This window comes from Syngnathoides biaculeatus, chromosome 5 (assembly GCF_019802595.1).
Source record: "Syngnathoides biaculeatus isolate LvHL_M chromosome 5, ASM1980259v1, whole genome shotgun sequence".
NCBI classification, from domain to species: Eukaryota; Metazoa; Chordata; class Actinopteri; order Syngnathiformes; family Syngnathidae; genus Syngnathoides; species Syngnathoides biaculeatus.
The window spans coordinates 22,142,605-22,162,734 of NC_084644.1; the positions used below are offsets into that span (position 1 = coordinate 22,142,605).

General features: G+C 38.5%; 1 long non-coding RNA gene across 1 annotated transcript; it reads left to right on the forward strand.

The window, feature by feature from the left end:
• The first annotated feature begins 303 nt into the window (after positions 1 to 303).
• LOC133501218 (uncharacterized) lies at positions 304 to 14,527 on the forward strand. Its single transcript, XR_009795131.1, has 4 exons — positions 304 to 1,027; positions 13,585 to 13,671; positions 13,764 to 13,939; positions 14,202 to 14,527. It is a non-coding gene; the product is annotated as an uncharacterized LOC133501218 (long non-coding RNA).
• Positions 14,528 to 20,130: the final 5,603 nt, after the last annotated feature.

Below are 20,130 nucleotides of genomic sequence, written 5' to 3' on the forward strand. Positions count from 1 at the left end.
CACAGGTGAACAGGCTAAATGTGAACAGGTGGGGGCCGTGATTGGGTGTAAAATGACCTTCCCTGAATTGCTGTCATTTAGAACCAAAGATGGGGGCAAGGTTTACCTCTTTGTTGACAAGTGAGTAAGAAAATAGTTGACCAGTTTAAGGACAATGTTCCTGTACATTTGCAAGGAATTTAAGAATCATCTAGTGTCCATAATATCATCAAAAGGTTCAGAGGATTTGGAGAAATCACCGCAAATAAGTGTAACCCCGTTAAAAGTTGGTACAGGTAAAATTTCAGTATAATAGAGTAGCAATTGGGTTATAGGTTTTCTTTACGCAATGTGGTGAAATATCTGTTAAACTATGTGTGCTGCCTGTATTTTCTTTTGTAGGGATTTGTATTTAAATGTGTTTGATTTATTTGTGAAAAAGAAATACTTTTGTTTGCCATTTTATTGTTGAAACCATTGTTTAAGAAGGACAGGAAGTGACGTGTTGAGGAGACGTGGGAAAATGAGAGAGAAAAAAAGGCTAGACCAGTGGAAGGGAGAGTGGTTGTTGGAGGTTAACAAAAAGACAAAAAGTGAACGGTGGACATTTATCAAAATTTGATCGCCATGTTCGACAAGGACTGTTGAAAGTTCAACTGGGATAGTGTTTCATTTGAGTGGACAACTCAAATTACGCCGTAACGTGGTGGAGTTAGCCGCTACCACAGGGGCTAAGTGCATGCTTGGAACTTGGCTTGGGCGTTAGCCACCAGCTAACGCTAGCTAGCAAAGACTGTGTGTTGGACCACGAAGGAGAGGACAAGGGTGCTAGCTTTGAGCTAACGCGGCTAGCGAGGCTGTGTTTGGACTTCAAGGAAGGACAAGGGACGAGGACCGTGAGGACGCCAGACAGAGGGAAAACCACCTTCACCTTTCTTCAGGACTTCAAGGAAGGACAAGGGACGAGGACCGTGAGGACACCGGACAGAGGAAGAACCACCGTCACCTTTCTTCATTCCTGCCTTGGGAAGCACTGCAGTGACATTGGGTTTGAATTTTGTTTGCTTGCTGGCTATATTCATATTTGCTGGGTTCCTAGCATTGTGTACCTGTTTACTTGACTTTATTTTACTGTTGTGTATATATGTTTGATTTTTCCATCCTTTTATTTTATTAAATGTTCACACTTTTTGTTGCATAACCAGGTTTATTATTTGACTATCTACAAGACAGTTAAAATAGTGGTGAGTTTATTTGGTAGCTTGATTATTTGAATTAGGATAATATTTACTCATAAGGGCAAATATTATTTCAGAGAGTTTTGATTGAGAATTAAATGCACAAGTAAAGAGTAAAATTGTAATAGAACTTTAGAGTAATTAACGTTGAGTTAATTTATTAGTTTTATACTTTGGAGTAAGAAAAGAACTCAGCTGGCTACCTCGTTGAAGTATTTTATACTAGAGAGGCGTTACATCAGCAACAAGGGTGAAAATCAACACTGAATGCCTGTGACATTCAATCCCTCAGGCAGCAGTGCATCAAAAACAAATAATATGTAAAGGATATCACCACATGGGCTCAGGAACACTTCAGAAAACCAATGTCAGTAAATACAGTTTGGTGCTATATCTGTAAGTGCAATTTAAAACTCTACTATGGAAAGTAAAAGCCATTCATCAACAACATTCAGAAACACCGTCGGCTTCTCTGGGCTCGAGCTCATCTAAGATGGACAGATGCAAAGCAGAAAAGTGATCTGTGGTCCTACAAGTTTACATTTCAAATTGATTTTGGAAACTGTGGATGTCATGTCCTCTGGGCCAAAGAAGAAAAGAACTGTGTGGACTGTTATGGAAGCAAAGTTCAAAAGCCAGTATCTGGGATGATATGGGGCTATGTTAGACCCAATGGGATGGGTGGCTTGCACATCTGTGAAAGCACACGAAAGGCTGGAAGGTACATACACGTTGCGATTGGCTGACAACTAGTTCAGGGTGTACCAGCCCAATAACAGCTGGGATAGACTCCACCACTACAGCAACCCTTGCGAGGATAAGCGGGTCAGAAAATGATGGATGGACGGTACATACAGGTACAGATTGTGGGGAAACGTATGCTGCTATCCAAGCAAAGTCTTTTTCATGGATGACACTGCTTATTTTAAGAAGACAATGCCAAACCACATCTGCACAGGTTACAACAGTATTGTTTCATAACAAAAGAGTAAAAATACAACATTGACCCGCCTGCAGTCAAGGGCTGTCTCCCATTGAAAATGTGTGACACGTTCTGAAGCGTAAAATATGACAACAGAGATCCCGGACTGTTGAACAGGTGAAGCTGTACATCAAGCAAGAACGGGAAATAATTCTGATTTACAAAGCTTCAACAATTAGTGTCCCCAGATCCTAAATATTGATTGAATGTTGTTAAAAATGTCCCTGTCTCAATTTTTTAGGGAATTTATTGCAGTCATCAAATTCAAGATGACCGAATGTAGCTATATATTTTGTCTTTTTAATGTATTCTGTTAAATACAGGTTGAGAAACGTTATTGCCAAGGTAATCTGTTTTTATTTAGGTTTTACAAAGATGTGCTCATTTCTTTGGAATTAGCCTTTGTAAAAATACATTCAACTGCTGTTCAGGAGAGGGGAGTCCTTGACTTAGCCTTGGTATGAACAACTTAGTGGTTACGAACTCTAGTTTCTTTTCCCAACTTCCTTCAAAAACTTCGTTATGAAAACATAAAGCAAATAATTATAATTGTACAAACCCAATTACAATGGCGTTATGACATTAAATAAATAAAAACTGAATAAAATTATTTGCAAACCATGCTCAGCCTATATTTAATTGAATACACTACAAAGACAAGACATTTAATGTTCAAACACAAACAGTTTTTAGCAAATAATCATCAAGTTGTAATTTTATGGCTGCAACATGTTTTAAAAATGCTGTGTGTGAGACACAGTGTTACATCACCTTTCCTTTTAACACTGCTACATCACTTCACCACTTCACAACACTCAATAAGCGTTAGGGAACTGAAGACACTAATTGTTGAAGCTTTGTAAGTGAAATTCTTTCCCATTCTTGCTTGATGTACATCTTCTGTTGTTTAACAGTCCATATCAGAACTGCTCACAGGTTAGTCTTGTATTCATACTCTTTCTTCACGATGCAATACTGTTGTAATGTGCAGATTAAATAAGACATTGCTTGGATCGCAGCACATGTTGCTACAAAGGCTGTATGTACAACTCATCTTTATTGATGTCATCAGAGATGTGCAAGTTACGCATGCTATAGACAATACGACCCCCCCCCCCTTACATCACAGATGCTGGATTTTGGACTTTGCACAATTAACATTCTGGAGGGTCCTATTCCTCATTGGACCATAGGACAAGACACTCATAATTTGTCAAAACAATTTGAAATATGGACTTGTCAGACCACAGCCCACTTTTCCACTTTGCATCAGTTAATCACAGATAAACTCTGTCCCAGAGAATTGGCTGGCCTTTCTGGCTGCTCTTGGTATGTCTTTTGCTTTGCATGTTAGAGTTTTAATTTACATTTGTATATGTATCAACCAACTCTGTCAATTGACAATGGTTTTCTGAGGTGCTCTGGAGCCCATGAAGCAATATCCTTCCCACAATGATGCCTTTTTTAATACAGTTTCATCTCAGGGATTAAATATTACATGTATTCAATGTTGATTTTCAACTTTGCTGCTTATGCCCCATGACTTCTCAATAGTCCTAACCCTTTATAGACCATACAGGCTCAAATCTTTAAATTCCATGTAAATATATAAATAGAATATTGTTCTTGAACTTTCAGACTATTTGCTCATGCAGTTGTCCACAAAGTGGTGAACCTCCCCCTATCGTTCCTTGTGAACAACTCAGCATTTCGAGGATGTTTTTTTAAACACAATCATAACACTAGTTTCCACTTAACCTGTTCAGCTGAGGACTTTTGCAAACGTTATTTTTTTTTTTTACTCCATTTCTCAACTTCTCTTTTTTGTCATTAGCGGAGCTTTTTTTAAACACACTGCACGCATCAAATACTGTTTCCACAAAGCAGTGATGTTTTTTTTTTGGTAAGTACTTTTTTACATTTCCATTTGCGGAAATTATGAAGTTACCAAAGTCACTGTTCTATAGTGCATCACAATTCAACTGTAAGAAAAACTTAAACACACTAGACTAGAGCATTGTTGACTTGTTGATAGTGAATCATTGCTTTTTATCCGGACAGTTTACCATCAAAATCATGTTGAAGCTTTTATTGATTAGAATTACACATTAAAACATACACATTATAATTTCAATGCTATTAATGTTTTAATGTTGCTGTCTGGTCAAACAAACCTGGCCGCCCTTTTGTATTCGACAATCCAATGGCGAATTTAATGATTTTTATTTTCAATGTTACACCAATATTCAATGTGTGAACAAGCTATTGTCACTGAGGATAACATATTTAACCCCTCTTTTGATCCGCTCCTTTCCTGGTCGAGCAAGCTGGCAAACAGCAGCTCCTCTGCTCCAACAGCATGTCCCCCTCCTCCTGTGTGATCAAGCCTGCTGCACTTGTCATCTCCCTTGCGACTGTTTAGATTTTCCAATTTTTGGGTTAATTAATCAAAAAATATATATTTCTTTCTCATTAGCCACACAGCTGTTTTGCAATATGTGAAATCAATGATTTACAGATGTTTCCCTGAGTTTTGTTTTCCATGCCTGTGCTGATTTTTATTGGGTATAGATTTAAGAGGCTGCTAATGGAATCAGAGTTAATGCAGTCACAAACAATCACTCACGCACACATGGGCACAGACAAACTATGTATACGTTATCATCATATGCTGGAATAGAAGATACTGTGAATCCAGTGCAGACATGGACACACAACTTTCATTCAGGAGCTGCAATCTCGGTTGAGATTGTTGTGTTGATCGTAAACTGTTCATCTGCAGATAGCAGTAGCAGTTCTGCACCCTTTCTCCATTTTGCCACTCCTTTATTGGCTTGATTGTTGACAAAGCCAGGGGGTTGAGCCACACACATTTTCTCTCTGGGTAGCACCCTTTAATCTCGTAACAGCTTCTGGTTGTAGTTCCTGTTGGTTGTAAACAAATGTAATGTTGCATTTCCTGCAGTCTAGACATAACATCCAACGTGGCTAAACTGGAGTGGCAAAAATGTGCAGCTCATTGGCTGGCAAACTTTGGCACCAAACCGAAGTATGAGGTGAACAAAAAGACACTGGAATACATATATACATATGGAAATCATGGCATTTTGCAAAGTTGTTGAATGTTACCTATCCGTTTGATGTCTGTACCACCTACTGCAGCTGACTTTGGGCAAAAGGTGGAGTCCACCCTAAAGCAGTCACAGGTCACATATAGAGAGGAGACAACCATTTACAGTCACATTCATACTGTCACTGAATGTGAAATGAACCAACGCTGCCTCCATCAAAATCAAGCAAATGTTCAACTACAGCAGGGTTGCTCAATGCGTCGACAAGGCAGTCTTGGTCGATCGCGATGGCGTGCCGAAAAAAAACAAACAAAAAGGCTGCACCCGTATTTTTCTGACCTTTAGCTCACTGCGCATGTGCAAACAACGACACAGTAAAAAAAAAAACACTAGTCAGCGAGTTCCCCTACTATTTTAAGGCCTGCCTTTTTTCTTAAAGTGAAGAAATCTTATCAAACATGAGTATGGATGCTGGAACAAAGAAGAAGAGAAAAACGTATCACTTTCATACGGAATGGCAGGCGGACTTTTATTTCCATAATGTCATTTTCAAAGTGTGTTTGCCTCATCTGCCAGTGTAGTGAAATGTGTAGTGGTATTTTCGAACTGTTCATGGCAAATACGACACCGGCATTCCGCCAAAAAGCAAGCTGAGAATGAGAAAAATGAACGATCTAAAATCCCAATTGACCGCAGAGCACAACGAAAGCCGCCATCCCTTCCGGGTTCGTCACATTATTGTTATTAACAAGAAGTCTTTCCAAGATGGAAAGATGGTAAAAAAGCATGAGTCATTGTTCCGACCTTCTAAAAATAAGGCGGAAATATCTTCAAAAAAGCTCTACCGCTGTCAAGGAATACAGTTACACGGCGCTTTGAAGCCATACCAGATGTGTGGAAGGACATCGGGGCTTGTGAGTGTTTCTGAATGCAGTTGGATGAATCTACTGACGTGAATGACACAGCCCAAATATGCATTTTCATTCATGTGGTGTTTAGTGATCATCAACGTGAACTCAGATAGTTACAAAAAATTTTCATAGTTATGTTGTGTTGTCTGATATTGCCTCATGTGGTTGGTTATGCAATGTACACAAACATACATTTACACATAAAGAATCCTCAATTTACTTTAAAATAAATATGTTCTGCATTATTATAGTTGGTAAATCTTTGTGACTTGGTCATTCTATTTCATTATTGGTCATTCTAAAAAAAAAAAAAGACCCCACTGTCTTCGAGCACGAGAGGCTGGCTGCTTGAAAAGTAGATCTTGGGGTAGAAAAGTCTGGGTACCCCTGACCTACACCATCAGTGACAGATGCTCTGTCCAGTTTAATTCTGCTTTTGAGTGAAATCAATTGTATTTTAAAGTCATTTTAGCCTAGATTTCCACATAAGTCCTTCAAGCAAAGTTTTTCTAATAAAGAAAAGGATAATGTGATCTGTTGTGCATGTATTTTGGTGCATGTGAGTGAATGAGTGCATGTGTTCCCACCCACCGTTCTGCTCAACTACACAGGAAAAGGAAGATGAAGCAGAGGAGCAAAGGAGTCCAAACAGAAATTATTATTGATTTAATCACATAATCAGCCGCAAACACTTGAGGCCAGATAGCAAATCCATAATAGCCTCCCCACATAACCACCCTTACAAATTTACCATCAAAGCCCTTCGTGCACACACAGCAAACAGAGGAACCAGGGGTCACCTTCAGTTGCCAGCAAAATATTGACATTCCTAATGCTTCTATATGTTTTTGAGTTAAGCGTTATCAATCACCGATAAGAGCCTTCTGCTTCTAAAGCATAACTCCTATGGCAGAAGGATTACAGAATCACTTTTTCTTGAAAAACCTCAACATATCTTTTCAGACAATGCAAGAGAAAGAAAAAAATCAATGCTGTCACAGGCAAACATTTCCTAAAGATGTTAGTTCATTGTGTCTTAAGATTAGATAGAGGAAAACTATTCAATGCTAGAAGTCTTACAAAATTTGTCTGGTTAAATAAAAATGACTTACAAGAAAGATACAAATGAAATGACTGAACAGCTGGTTTTAAGACACTTTTTGTGTCTTAAAATTAAACTAGAGGTTGGTTCCTCAATTGAAAAGTCATGATACTGTCTTATTTCCTGACGCTGAGGTTTCAAAGATATGTTCAATCGTATGAACTATAATTCAGTCTTGAGTATTTTGTTGTCCAACTCTCTGCCAAATGAAATGTGTTAAAAATTATACAGTTCTATAAATTGCATTTCAACAGCATGTCTTCCTGAGTTTCACAAATCTGAAAGAACTAACAATGCCTTTCTTAAATGTATTTTACAATAAAGTACAAATATAATGGCGGAAGGCGGCCCTGTGTCACTTCTGAGGACTGGGGTTCAAATTCCAGCCCGCCTGTGTGGAATTTGCATGTTTTCCCCGTGCCTGGTTGGGTTTTCTCCAGGCACTTCGGTTTCCACCGATGTCCTAAAAACATACATTAATTGGAGACTGAAAATTGCCCTTAGGTGTGATTCTGAGTGTGAATGTTTTTTTGTTTCGGTGTCCCCAGCAATTGTCTGGCAACCAGTTCAAGGTGTACCCTACCTCCTGCCCATTGACTGCTGGGATAGGCTCCAGCAGTCCCGCGACCCCTGTAAGGATAAGCAGCTAGGAAAATGGATAGATGGAGAGTGGAAGAATGGTAGACCGCTGGTGCCTCATAGTTCTGAGGACATGGGTTCAAATCTGGCTTCGCCTGTGTGGTGTTTGCATGTGGTCCCTGTGCCTGCAGGGGTTTTCCCAAGCTACGCTACTTTCTTCCCACATCCCATAAACATGTATGCTTGGTTCATTGAAGACGCTTCACACCTGTAGATGTTAATGTGAATATGTTTGTTTCTGTGCGCCCTGGGATTGTCTGGCAATCAGTTCAGCGTGTACCCCACGTCTTCCCCAGTGATAAATGGGATAGGCTCCATCTTGGTGACGACCCTCGTGTATGGAAGATAACCACAATACTTTCTATGTGGTGGGACCTGTTTGTTGAGTTCCTTGGTCTATATTATCATTAGTTTGCTTGGTACCCATTAGGGCTGTGCATGAATTGGTGGTGACTCGAATTGGGATTCGAGTGGGCCTGAAAAAAAAAATAACTAATCAGAATTTACACACTCAAATCGGAACTAATCTTCAAAAATCGTATACTGTAGTACTTATTTTATTCTGAAATGACCTACAAAAGCTGCCAGGCTGCATTTACTAAAAAAAAAAAAAAAAAAACATGAAAAAATCCCCCAAAAATACATAGAACTGTATATTGTGATTTTTAGTCAGTGTTTATGGTTGAAAACAGATGGACTCACTGCACATAGTTTCGGCTCATCCCTCCACTGAGACAATGATCTTCAGAGGAGGACGTCCGATAGCCAAGCCTGATGAGCTGCATGGATCTTCATGGCAATGTCATAAACGAAACTGGAAAGGAGCCGTAGCTGGAGGCATATGGCGACCATGGAGAATGAATGAGAGAAAGTTGCTCAGGATCCAACACAGTGTGACAGATGACAAGAGCTAGGCTAGCCAGCTTGCTGGTCCCAGCCCACGAGGATTTACAACTCTGTGATAGGTGCAAAACCAACCTCGGTTCTACTTGTGGTCACATTACAGCGATGGACCTTGGTTAAAATAAACTATTTTCAACTGAAAAGCAAACCTTGTCAAGAGAGAGAAGTGTCAGTCAAAACCTTTTATCACTCTTGCTTTCCAGTTAAATAGATTTCAAACCATAAAATCGTGTTTTTCATTATATTACATTACATCACATGACATTACATTACATTAGTTTACTTTGAAATAGTAAAAGGAGTAATGACTTGATTATTGTTTGGAAGTTATTTGTTACTGTCAACACGTACAAGAAATTTGGATTTAGAGGGCGTGTCCAAGTTTAAATGTTCATGCGTTGTTCTGTGTGTCAGTCAAGCCACATTTTCGTTGGCTGAGTCAACTTCTTCACAAGACTTCGATCGTGGTAATAACTACACAAATCGATTGCCCTCAACTCTAGATGGTCTGTTTACAGTTGTTAATGCGTAGTACCTGATGGAAGTATATATATTTTTTGAAGAATCATCCTTAGGGCCAAAAGCATAGAAAGAATTCATGTAGACAGAAGGCCTCTTCCTGTTATGGTAAAATATAGAGCTCGTGCACGTGACATCACCATTTTCACGTCGCCACATTGCCGGTCAAAAAAAGCTGCTCGTCAGTGTCGGGGACATTGAACCGGAGCAGAATATTCACAATGCCCGAGACTTCTTGTGCCGTTGGTTGTTACAACAGACAAGACAGATATTCAAAGAGGTCATTCTATATAATACCAGCTGAAAAGACCAGAAAAGATTCAACGTGATGGATGGTGCCCAACCAAACACACACAACTGTGTAGCGATCACTTCATTTCAGGTAGGAATTATTCTTCTCAATCTCAAATCCCCAAGAAGTATTTGTAATGCCAAGTTGGCTTATTTGAGAACAATGCGTTTAAAAAAAAAAAAAAAACACGGAGTCGCCTCCAGCATACATGGAGGTATATTGCAGCCACATCTAATCTTTGGTAAATCTCAGATATTTTTTTTTTGTTTGTTTGTTTGTTTTTAATATGCATTGTTCTCTAATGAGTGCCATGCATATTTAAAAAATAAAATAAACTGTCTGTCACACAGAGAGTTTACATAGGTTAACGTGTGGCTGCAACACGCTTCCGCGTATGGGCGCTGAAGCCTATCCCAGCGGTTTATTTTCTTTTATTAAATACACATTGGACTCATTTGAGAACAATGCATATTTAAAAAAAATGTCTGACACGGAGAGGTTTGCCAAAGTTTAACATGTGGCCGCAACACACTTCGTGTACACAGGAGCCGAATGCTCTCAAATGAGCCAACTTGGCATTATAAATAATTATTTGGAAACGCTATGGAGGACCCGACCCGCTTGTCCTCTTTTTTTTTTTTCCAATCATAGTTAATGAATGCGAGTTTGTGTAAAACCATGGGTCATTTATTTATATATTGGTATTTGTATTGAATACTAGCTGTAAAGATCAATGGATTTCGGCAAAGGTTAACATGTAGCCGAACGCACTTCCACGTTCACGAGCCGTCTCCCCATTGAGAACAGATCCAGCAATGAAGTATGTGTATGCATCCAGACTTTTCTACGCTTTCAAACTCTTCTGTGTGAATTTCGACGACTTACTCACCAGATACATGTGCAGATCCAATTGTCCAAGACCAGCAGAAGCCGGTTAACAGTCCACTTTCAAATCAGCGAAAACATCTACTTCGGCATTAAATATGCGTCTTCTATGCCAAGTGTCTCTCATTTTTCCAGGTACTTTCGTTTATTATCACCTTCTAAATGTTTAACGGTATCAGACAAAACTCTGGGCGTCGTGCTATAAGACATATTTTCGTGTCATATCCAATCGGCTTAGCATTGATCAATGCTTTGCTTGACCGGCAGTATGGCCAGTCACGTGACTTCAGTGATGTAGGTGCACGAGGTCTATATGAGGAAGCCTGAAAGGAAATGTTTTTTACAAGTGACACTTCATTTCTTAGTATTTTTATTTGAACGTGATGATTATTAAGACAATTTGAGTATAAAGCCATTTGTGATTGCGGCATTGTTATTTTGTTCAAATGGACTATTCAGATAAGAAAAGTATTTACATGAATAATACCTAAATATGTACCTAGTATAGATACTCTTGCCCAATTTTTGAATAGCATAAGGGTCTCAATAATTATTGAATCCCCAAGATTATCACCCATATCACTTGTCTAACTCCGGCAGAGAATTTGTAACAATGATGTAGATTTAGACTCCTTTAACATCCTTCTCTCCAGTCATCTATTAGCTTGCCTATCCTTGGCCATCTTGCCAGGGGCAATAGAAGCCTAATTGTTTACCAAAGGGTTGCGCCTCATTTGTTCCTGTAGATTGGGCCTAATTAACACTAACTTGTCTGAACACAGAGGAGTGCTGTCCACTCCACTTTAATCTAATCTGTAGTCTTTCAAAAATAATGAGATAATTTACACCTCATTAACGGGCAATGAAATGTCTCTGCATTAATCATAATGATTGCTTATCATTTCACTCTGCAATATTATCTCCTCTAATGAAACTGTTCACACAACTGCCAAGTGGGCCTTAATTGGTCGTGTAAAATCACAGAGTACCCGGCAGATTGTCACTATGTGTGAAGTTCTAATTTGCATTGACAGTAGAGGGAAATACGGGGGTTGGGGCTTGGTGAATGGCATCGAACAGGGCAATGAGCAACCAGCATTTGGAAACGTATGTGGATAAGCAGTGGGGTGTAAAAAGAATAGGAATGATGGTGCTCTGTAGTAGATGCAAACGCCATTCATATTCATGTTAACATTTTGCATACTTTTATGATATCGTTCCTTTTGTCATGCAATCAATGTCAGTGGTGAATATGATTATTGAGGTGTTATTACCTCCAGTCTGGTCCCAGCTTCGGGTTCCCACTCTGACCTAGGTAAGAAAAATATTAATCCAAAAATCCAGGTCTTGCACTGTAAAGTGATCTCAGCTACTGTATTTTCAACCCCATTCAGTCACTCCTTACGAATCTGGCTCTCAGAGAGTAATAAACTGCTCAAACCAGTTAGTAAATACAACCCCTTCTCCAGCATATGACTCACCTAAAGAGGCCATGCTTGACTGCAAGTGGGATCATTGAGGCTGCTCGGTTCTCTGGCTCTTCTGGCTTAGGAGGGCTTAGGTGTGGATGTCATTTGCTCCTTCCCCTTGGTCAGAGTGGCTAGCTACTAATTGTGGTTGTTGGTGAGATGAGCCATGGGGAGAAGTTTTCCCAAATTGAAATCTGAGCAGCGTGTCAGAAATTTGGGATAACTCCCGCTTCATCAAGCCACAAATTATGGAAAGAAATTGTAACTTTTGACTCATTTCATCATTTACTGTCTACTGCATGTGCCAAGTCTGGATCATTTCCTCTTACTTTTATGTCATTTCACTGTTTAGTGCAATTCCTTGTTGGTGGCATGTTTGAGTTGTGGGATAAACTCAAAATTCAAACAGAGGTTAAGACATTTAATGTCTTGTGATATGTATTTTTACCAGGTTCGATCATTAACAACATCCGTGACTGGTCAAATATTCAGATAAAAATATCCTATGCTTTAGAAACTGGAAAACTGTGATTTCTTGGTCAATAATGAAGGTCCATTGAATATGTGGGAAAATAAAAGGAATCAAGCCAATTTGTTGCCTCTGCAGTTTATGAAAGCCCTGGTTAACATCCATTATGAAGTTGGAATCAAATGCTTGCACAGGCATCACCACATGCTGATATGATTTATTCTCTCCCGGAGGACCTTTCTAATGAACAGAGATGTATGCTCAGCTGCCCTGTACATGTAACCCTTGTGTGCTCTGCGCCTTGACGTGCTGTAATATGATAAGTGTCTTGTCGATAGCTTGTATGATATGCTAATCATACTAAAACACTGTGCCTCAGGCGGTCCCCTTGTTTATTTATGAAGGGTTGACCTGAGGGAGAGGAATAATCGGCTTTTCTCTGAACTCTCTAACCTCGGGAGCCAAGGGAACTGCCAATCACACGCGTATGAGTCCTGTAATTCCTCCACCTCCTTTTCTCACTCAGTCTTTGCCCCTGCGACCTATAGGTTGAAACAGAATATTTATGGTAACAGCATTGCATGTGCACTTTATCTTCTCAATGTCAAGTGCTTTAATCATAGAAGAAATTGTAAAGTAGGACTGACTTAAACAAGTTGTTGAACATTATAGAGCAGGATTGCTATTTAAATCAAAGTCCAGTGAATTAATATTTGTACAGTTCATTACCAAATTTAGATGAATTTGTTGGACTGCTGCAAGATTTAAAAATTACATATTCTGACGGTCTAATTGGAATTGTTTAAAAGGTTTTTGAACTTTACCACAAATACATTTTTGGGTAGGGAAACAAATTATCTTTATGGACCTCTTGAATTAACCTGGTGCCACATTTGCTATTTACTTTGCCACTGCCCAGTCAAACCTCGCTTAAAAACATGTGCATGGACCCCATGCATGACCTTCCCTTATAAAATCAGAACTAAATACAGCACTATACGGCTGCCATATATAAATTTGAAGGTATTCTAAAAAGGTAGCTTTCTGGGAAACCTGGGGACCAAGGTTTTTAATCATTCAAGATTATATGTAAATACACAACAATTTCTCCTCTTTTGATTTTAGAGCATTATAAAAAAGTGCAACTGTGAGTTGGGGTGGAACACAAAAAGTCCAAGCTCATGCTGTGAATCTGTCAGCTTTGAAACAAAGGTTTGTTTGTGTGCCTCAATCACTCTTGGTCATGAAAGCAGACACTTGTAAAAAAAAAAAAAAAAAAAAAAAAGTTCTCTTTTTTTTTTCAGGGAAACACTCTAAACCAACATCCTGGGTATAAATTTGCAATACGCAATACAGGACTGATTGTGCATCGAGTGGATGTGGGGTGCATACGAATAGCCATGTGCCCCTTCCTCTCTCCTCCTTTGCCTCCAAATAGTACAACTCTTTCTCCCCTTCTTCCGTCTTCAGACGCAGCCAAGTAAGTAAAAAAATAACTGTGCAGCTTAATTGTTTTCCTTGTTTGAGTTCTGAAGTCTGATCGTGCATCGTTTCCACCTTAAGGCCAGAAACAAATGCAGACGAAAGTAATCTTTTCTGAAAACCTTATTTTCCATTTGACACCAACCTGTTCTCGGTTGGCATATGTGTGAAAAGTATAAAGTTCTCTTTTTAATCAGAATGTGTATAGTGTCCTTGTTGTGCATTTAATCATCTTCCTGTTTGGCTGTGCCAAATGGCAGCATAGTTACATGCGCACCGTCTGCAGCATCGGAGTATGTCAGGAAGAATGTGAATGGCTGGGAACAAGTGAAGTCTTGGCACTGTCAGCAGGTCAGCTTGAAGCCCTCTCATAGTCCAGCCCTCAGGACCAGGTGTTCCCTGCATTCAGAAGATACGCTTATTCATAGACTGCCTCCATTGGAGTATTAAAACTAGAAATTTGCAAGTGAATGCTGATATAATCCTGGAAATATATGTCTCCATTAAAAAGTATCCCATTTAAAGGAACAAGACAGTCTTTGTGTGAGGCCTTTATGTATATTTATTAAGGCACTAAAAGGGATTTAGCAGGAGGAGGGGGGCTAAGGGTAAGGGATGGGGGGTAGCAGGGCAGACTTTCCAACTGTTTACATGTTAATTTCAAACTTAACAGCCCTTGTCCTTGAACTATTTATACACCAAATGCAAATTGATTTTTTTCCCTCCTTTTGTTATAACGTTTTCTGGACACTTGACTGTTGAGAAAAAAATGCAAATGTACGTGGATGGAAAATTGGGAAAAATCTTGAATTTAAGTGGCTGGGTGCACATATTTTATGCATCGAGTCTGTTGTGCTCAAAACAGCTTCTTTTCCACTTTGTTCTAGCAGGTGTCAGTTTCAGGCCCCCACATGACAACTTTTCTGAAGTCCCAAAAGAAACACAAGGAGCGCTTCTTAGGTAATCGAAATGTGAACTTTTGTAATTTTGGGAGAAGGCAACGGTGTACATTTTTAACAAGCTAGTGAAGTAAGTGATGTAGGCTAGTCCTTGTCAAAACACAAAAAGAACACTGTCCATGATAGTGTGTAGTCCCTGCAATAGCTAAATATACAGCTATGTATATGTGATTAGCGATAAAGCCACAGCATGCTCCACATGCACAGCTCTGCGTGATACTGACCAAGGGTTATTCTGTTTCGCTTTGTGATGGTGAAGTGCTGATTCCTTTAGTCAAAATTATGCTTTTACTTTACCGTTATGAGGGCTCTCTTTTCTTCAGACTTCAGCTGCTTGAGAACAAGGAGCCACTCGCCTCACAACGCTTTAGCGCCGCTCCACCGTCTGAGGGATGAGTGATACATTTGCATAAGATAAGACAGGGCCAACACCTCAAAAAGTGACTAATCTAAGAGAGAATTGAAAAATGGTATGTTTAAATTGTCTTCCCCTGTGTGTGTGTGTATTTTTTTTTAACTCCTCTGATTGTCACAGATTTTTAACACTTTCAAAATGACTTAAAGTGGAAAAGTACAATTTCAAATTTAGTGCTGCTACTTTGGATGCTTATCCCAGTTACCTGGGACATCTTGAATGCAGTATGATTTAATATGTGTGAAGTTTCTGTTTCGATACTAGATGCTAAAGCAATATCTTTGTGAACAATTATTTTCAGACCGGGGCCTGCAAAATACGGTCAAACAGAAAAAGCTTTTACATAGATTATGTGCACAAAATGCTAGAAAAATGTAAAAATAGGTGACTAACAGCCTTTATCCCATAACACATTTCTTTTATCATTTAATTCCCAAATTACACCTTCACTGTTTAAACACAAAGATGAATAGATAAAGACACTGAAACTCATTTTAAATCCAGAGTACCTATCACAATTAACATACTTTCTTTTTTTCAGTAATAATGATAATATTGGGGATGCTGCATAAATTAAATATGGCGACCAATTTAAACTATGGGGGAAAGCACATACAATACATGTTCCTACAAAGTGGTTAAGCTCAATTCTGTGTACTTTATATTCCAGTGAGCATAATCTGCTATTTATTGACCGGTAGATGTTTCACTCGTGATGTTAATATTTGGTTGAAATCCTGCAGGAATTTTTCAAGTAAACAATTGACATCACTTCAGCACTATCCAATTTTAATGACTTGTTATCCCCATGGCATTATGTTATGGGACAATATCTTTTCAATAAGAGTGCATATTTTTTACCTTCCTCAAGACAAAGAACTCGACGGCACTTGATGTTGACTAGGAGCATTATTTATACAATCATTAAGTTCACATACAATCAATGTATTAAACGTAAGTGCAATTCTCTTATTTTGTAAGGATGTTTGTCGAGAGGATTAAAAAAAACTCAAGTGTAGAGGCAAAGTAAGTGTTTCTTTGCTACTAACATTTTCATTCAAGTAGAATAGTAAGAGCCATTTTGTATTTAAAAAACTAGTAAATAACTTTCAACATGACCTAAAGAAGCAATCTCCAAAGTTGTGTTGTCCTTTATGGACATTTTGGGTTTGAAAGATGTATTTCTATTAACCCCGCTAAAAACAAAATGTCATTACTGAAATTTCTCAGTCTAATTATGATGCTAATGTCACCACTCTAAACAAAGAACTCTTGTTTACAAAAGAGGAAAAGTACAGGGGCATTATGCTCGCTGCAAGACTGTTGGGCAGAGGGCAATGCCTACAAAGGGGTGGCATCACTTTGCTAACATGATCACCTGAATTGTACATCTTCCATTGTGCTAAAATATCATAAATTGGCAGATGAACATACCACCCCCCTTCCAGCAAGGGCCAAAATGATTATTTATGTGGCTCCAAAGAGACAATTAGTCATATTCGCATGCTGAAATTAATTGGCAGACATGCGGGGGATGAAGAGGGAGAACAAAGACAGCTTTGTCTCACTTCTTTTCCATCTGACAGGGATAATTAAATATATGAAATAGGAATTCCTCACTGGGGGTCCTGTTGACAATGCTATTTTGTGTCCTGTTCCTCTTCGCCTTTTTCCCTCTTTTGTGTTCCTATTTATGCTAATGTAGACTGTGTTTTTTTTTGTCCTGACTGCTGAAAGAATTCCTCACTTATTTTTTTAACTGCTCCCCTTTCCATACGATCACTTATCTGTGGCGCACATCACAACATTAGACTGTTTTCTATTTTGCCTTCTATTGTAGCTCTATGTTAAAAATCCCATGACAACAAAATATAAATATATTTTCAACTGTTTTATGCCTAACCAAGGTGAAAATGAGCATGTGACATGGTTTAAGTTTGACATCAATACAATTTGTCAATTTAATGTAAATGGCAATAAACAGCATAAGGCTTGCTTGCAAAAACTCAGATGAAAGGCAGCAAAGTATTTCCCTAACCCTAACCCTATTTATATGTCCTCCTTGCTCTTTATTTTTGCCCATATTTCCAACTCTGGTTCTCTAGTATTGGGCCTTTAACCCAACAATTGGTGAGTTATGTTTCAAATGATCGTTACACAGCGGCAGAGTGGAAGTATGGCTGTCACATCTGCCTCGCAGTTCTGAGGACCCAAACTAAAATCTGGTCTCGCGTGAGCAGAGTTTGCATGTTCTCTTTCTGCTTGCGTGTTTTCTCTGGTACTCTGGTTTCCTCACACATCCAAAAAACATGGATGGTAGGTTAAATGGAGATTCTAAATTGCCTGTAGGTGTGAATGTGAGTGCAAATGTTTGTTTGTATAGTACGTATCCTGTGATTGGCTAGTGACCACTTCAGGTTGTACCCCAGCTCTTTCCTAAAGATAGTTGGGATAGGCTCAAGCATGCCTGCAACCCTAGTGAGGATAAGAGCACAGAAGATGAATGAATGATAGACCCCAGATCGAACGATCCATGACATCATAATTAACGCCTGGCCACCCAAAGATGCTGTGATGTTACCAAGGATCAATCAAAGAAAACCATTTTTCTATATTGGTCTGTTTAAATGCCAGTGGAAAAAGGCCAACTATAATTGCTTGAAAAAAATCATTGATATTTTCAATCAAAATTATCCATCAAGATTATCAGAAAATGAAATGAAAAAAAAAAATAAACAATGCAATGGAATCATTAAGGCATTTCTGCAAAAAAATAAAAAATCCTCTCTAAAAATATCGTTATTCAGTGGCCTGAGAGTCTAGGGACCACTTTAACGTCTATTACAAGCTCGCTGCTCATATGCAGCCTTTTTAACTACAGTTCATAAGGGACCAAAACAGAATATTTTCATAAGTTTTAGTTTTATTTTACTATTTAATCAGATACCCAAATCAAAGTTTCTTGTTTTTTTTTTAATCCAGAAATTAAAGACCCAAGAAATCCATGACCATCATTGGTCTCCTTGGTGTCATGTGAAAACCCGGTTCCAGTTTCACAGGGGAACATCTGATCAAAGAAGATTGCGGTTGGAGTGGAATTATGGGTTATGTCACCTTTCACCACAAAAGTAGAATGGGGCCTCTCGTCGTGTTCCCCTTACATGAGAAACCACCTCTCCCATGTTTCTCACAACTGAGAAATTTAAAGTGACACATTACAGTAAAATCACTCAAATAGGTTCATTTCAGTTCTTATCATACACAAGTTCCTAAATAGCAGTTTTCCCCTGTAAATGTTATGTTATTATATTATGATGTTACTTTGTTTTTTCCCTACCAGTTTCCTTTTAAAAATGTTATATTACTTAATTGTGTTTGATATTCTGAAAAAAATGTAACACAAATGGTTGCTGAATATAAAAAAGTCAAATAACACCCTGAGATAGTTTCATCAATATATATATATATATATATATATATATATATATATATATATATATATATTTTATTTTTTTTGCAGATACAAATCAAGCAAATAAAGCTCCCAACTTAGAAATTTGTCAGTACAGTATTTGTCTTCGTCTATAGTACATTTAAACTTACTTCCATCACAACTAAGTTTTGTTGCTTTCTAACCACTAACTTATTCATACCAGAAGAGCCTTGTGTCTAATGTTTGCCACATTTGTTCTTGAGAGTACATCTAATTGCCCAATGTTATTTGATGGTGCCAGTGTTCCCAGATCCCAGCAGCCTCCAGGCCTATACAGGCATGGAGAATCCTCTCAAACACTGGGGTAGTACAGTAATAGCTGGACCATCAGGGAGCCAGATGAAAGGACAGGGAAATGGTGCCAGAAGCCCCAAAAGGATTTTCTGTTGTGAAAAGAGTGTTTCTCCTTTCTGATAAGATGTGTTGTCCAATAGTATTTTTCACAAAGCAACAGGACTACAGTATGTAGGATTTGTCCAATGCGCACATCTGTTTTTCTGAGGTTAAATGATTCATTCATTCATTCATTTCTACAGGTGATATAGAGCCTATCCCAACTGAATTTTTGTGAAATTGGATTGATCCCCCATCATATGTCTTTCCTTTAATGTTGAACAATAGCTAACACTTGGTTTTTCTTTTAAGTACTCTTCAGCTGCTCCCCTTTTTCTTAGTAAAATAATGTATTCTTCCTCAAATATCTTTCTTCTTCATTTTTGATTGAAAATGTGTTTTGTCTATTATTGTAGGTCACTTTGCTTGACACGTGTTCCTTGACAAATGAATACTTCTTTCAACTTTTAGGGCAAAGTTCTGCTGTTGCCATTACCTGTACACCTTATGATAATGTTGTGGTATCTTTTCCTTTTCTGGTATCACATCCATACTCATGCTCTGTGTTTCGGTCTCTATTTTACATTTGTTTGCCTGTCTTATTTTGACTGTGAAGACATTTACATTTGTATTGCATTTTCTTCAGGTTTGTTTTTAAGTCTTCTCCCCACTAAGACATTGGTGTCCTATTTGTTGTCAGCTTTATACCTTTTGTAACTTGAAACACCCCACACCACGAGTCAAAATGATTGACAAAGCTCAACATATTCTTATCCGAATTTTCATCAACATTATTATTAATATATTTTAGATTCCTTCTCTTTTAGAATTATATTTTTTAAGTCTGATTCGTTACGGAGTGTAAAACAAAAAAAATTTCCAATGAAGTTGGGATGGGATTAAATAAGAGTCACTGATGTTGTAGTGGTACACACGCATAACTTTGGTGCAGGCAGCGTGGGATCGATACCTACTCAGGGATACATCTC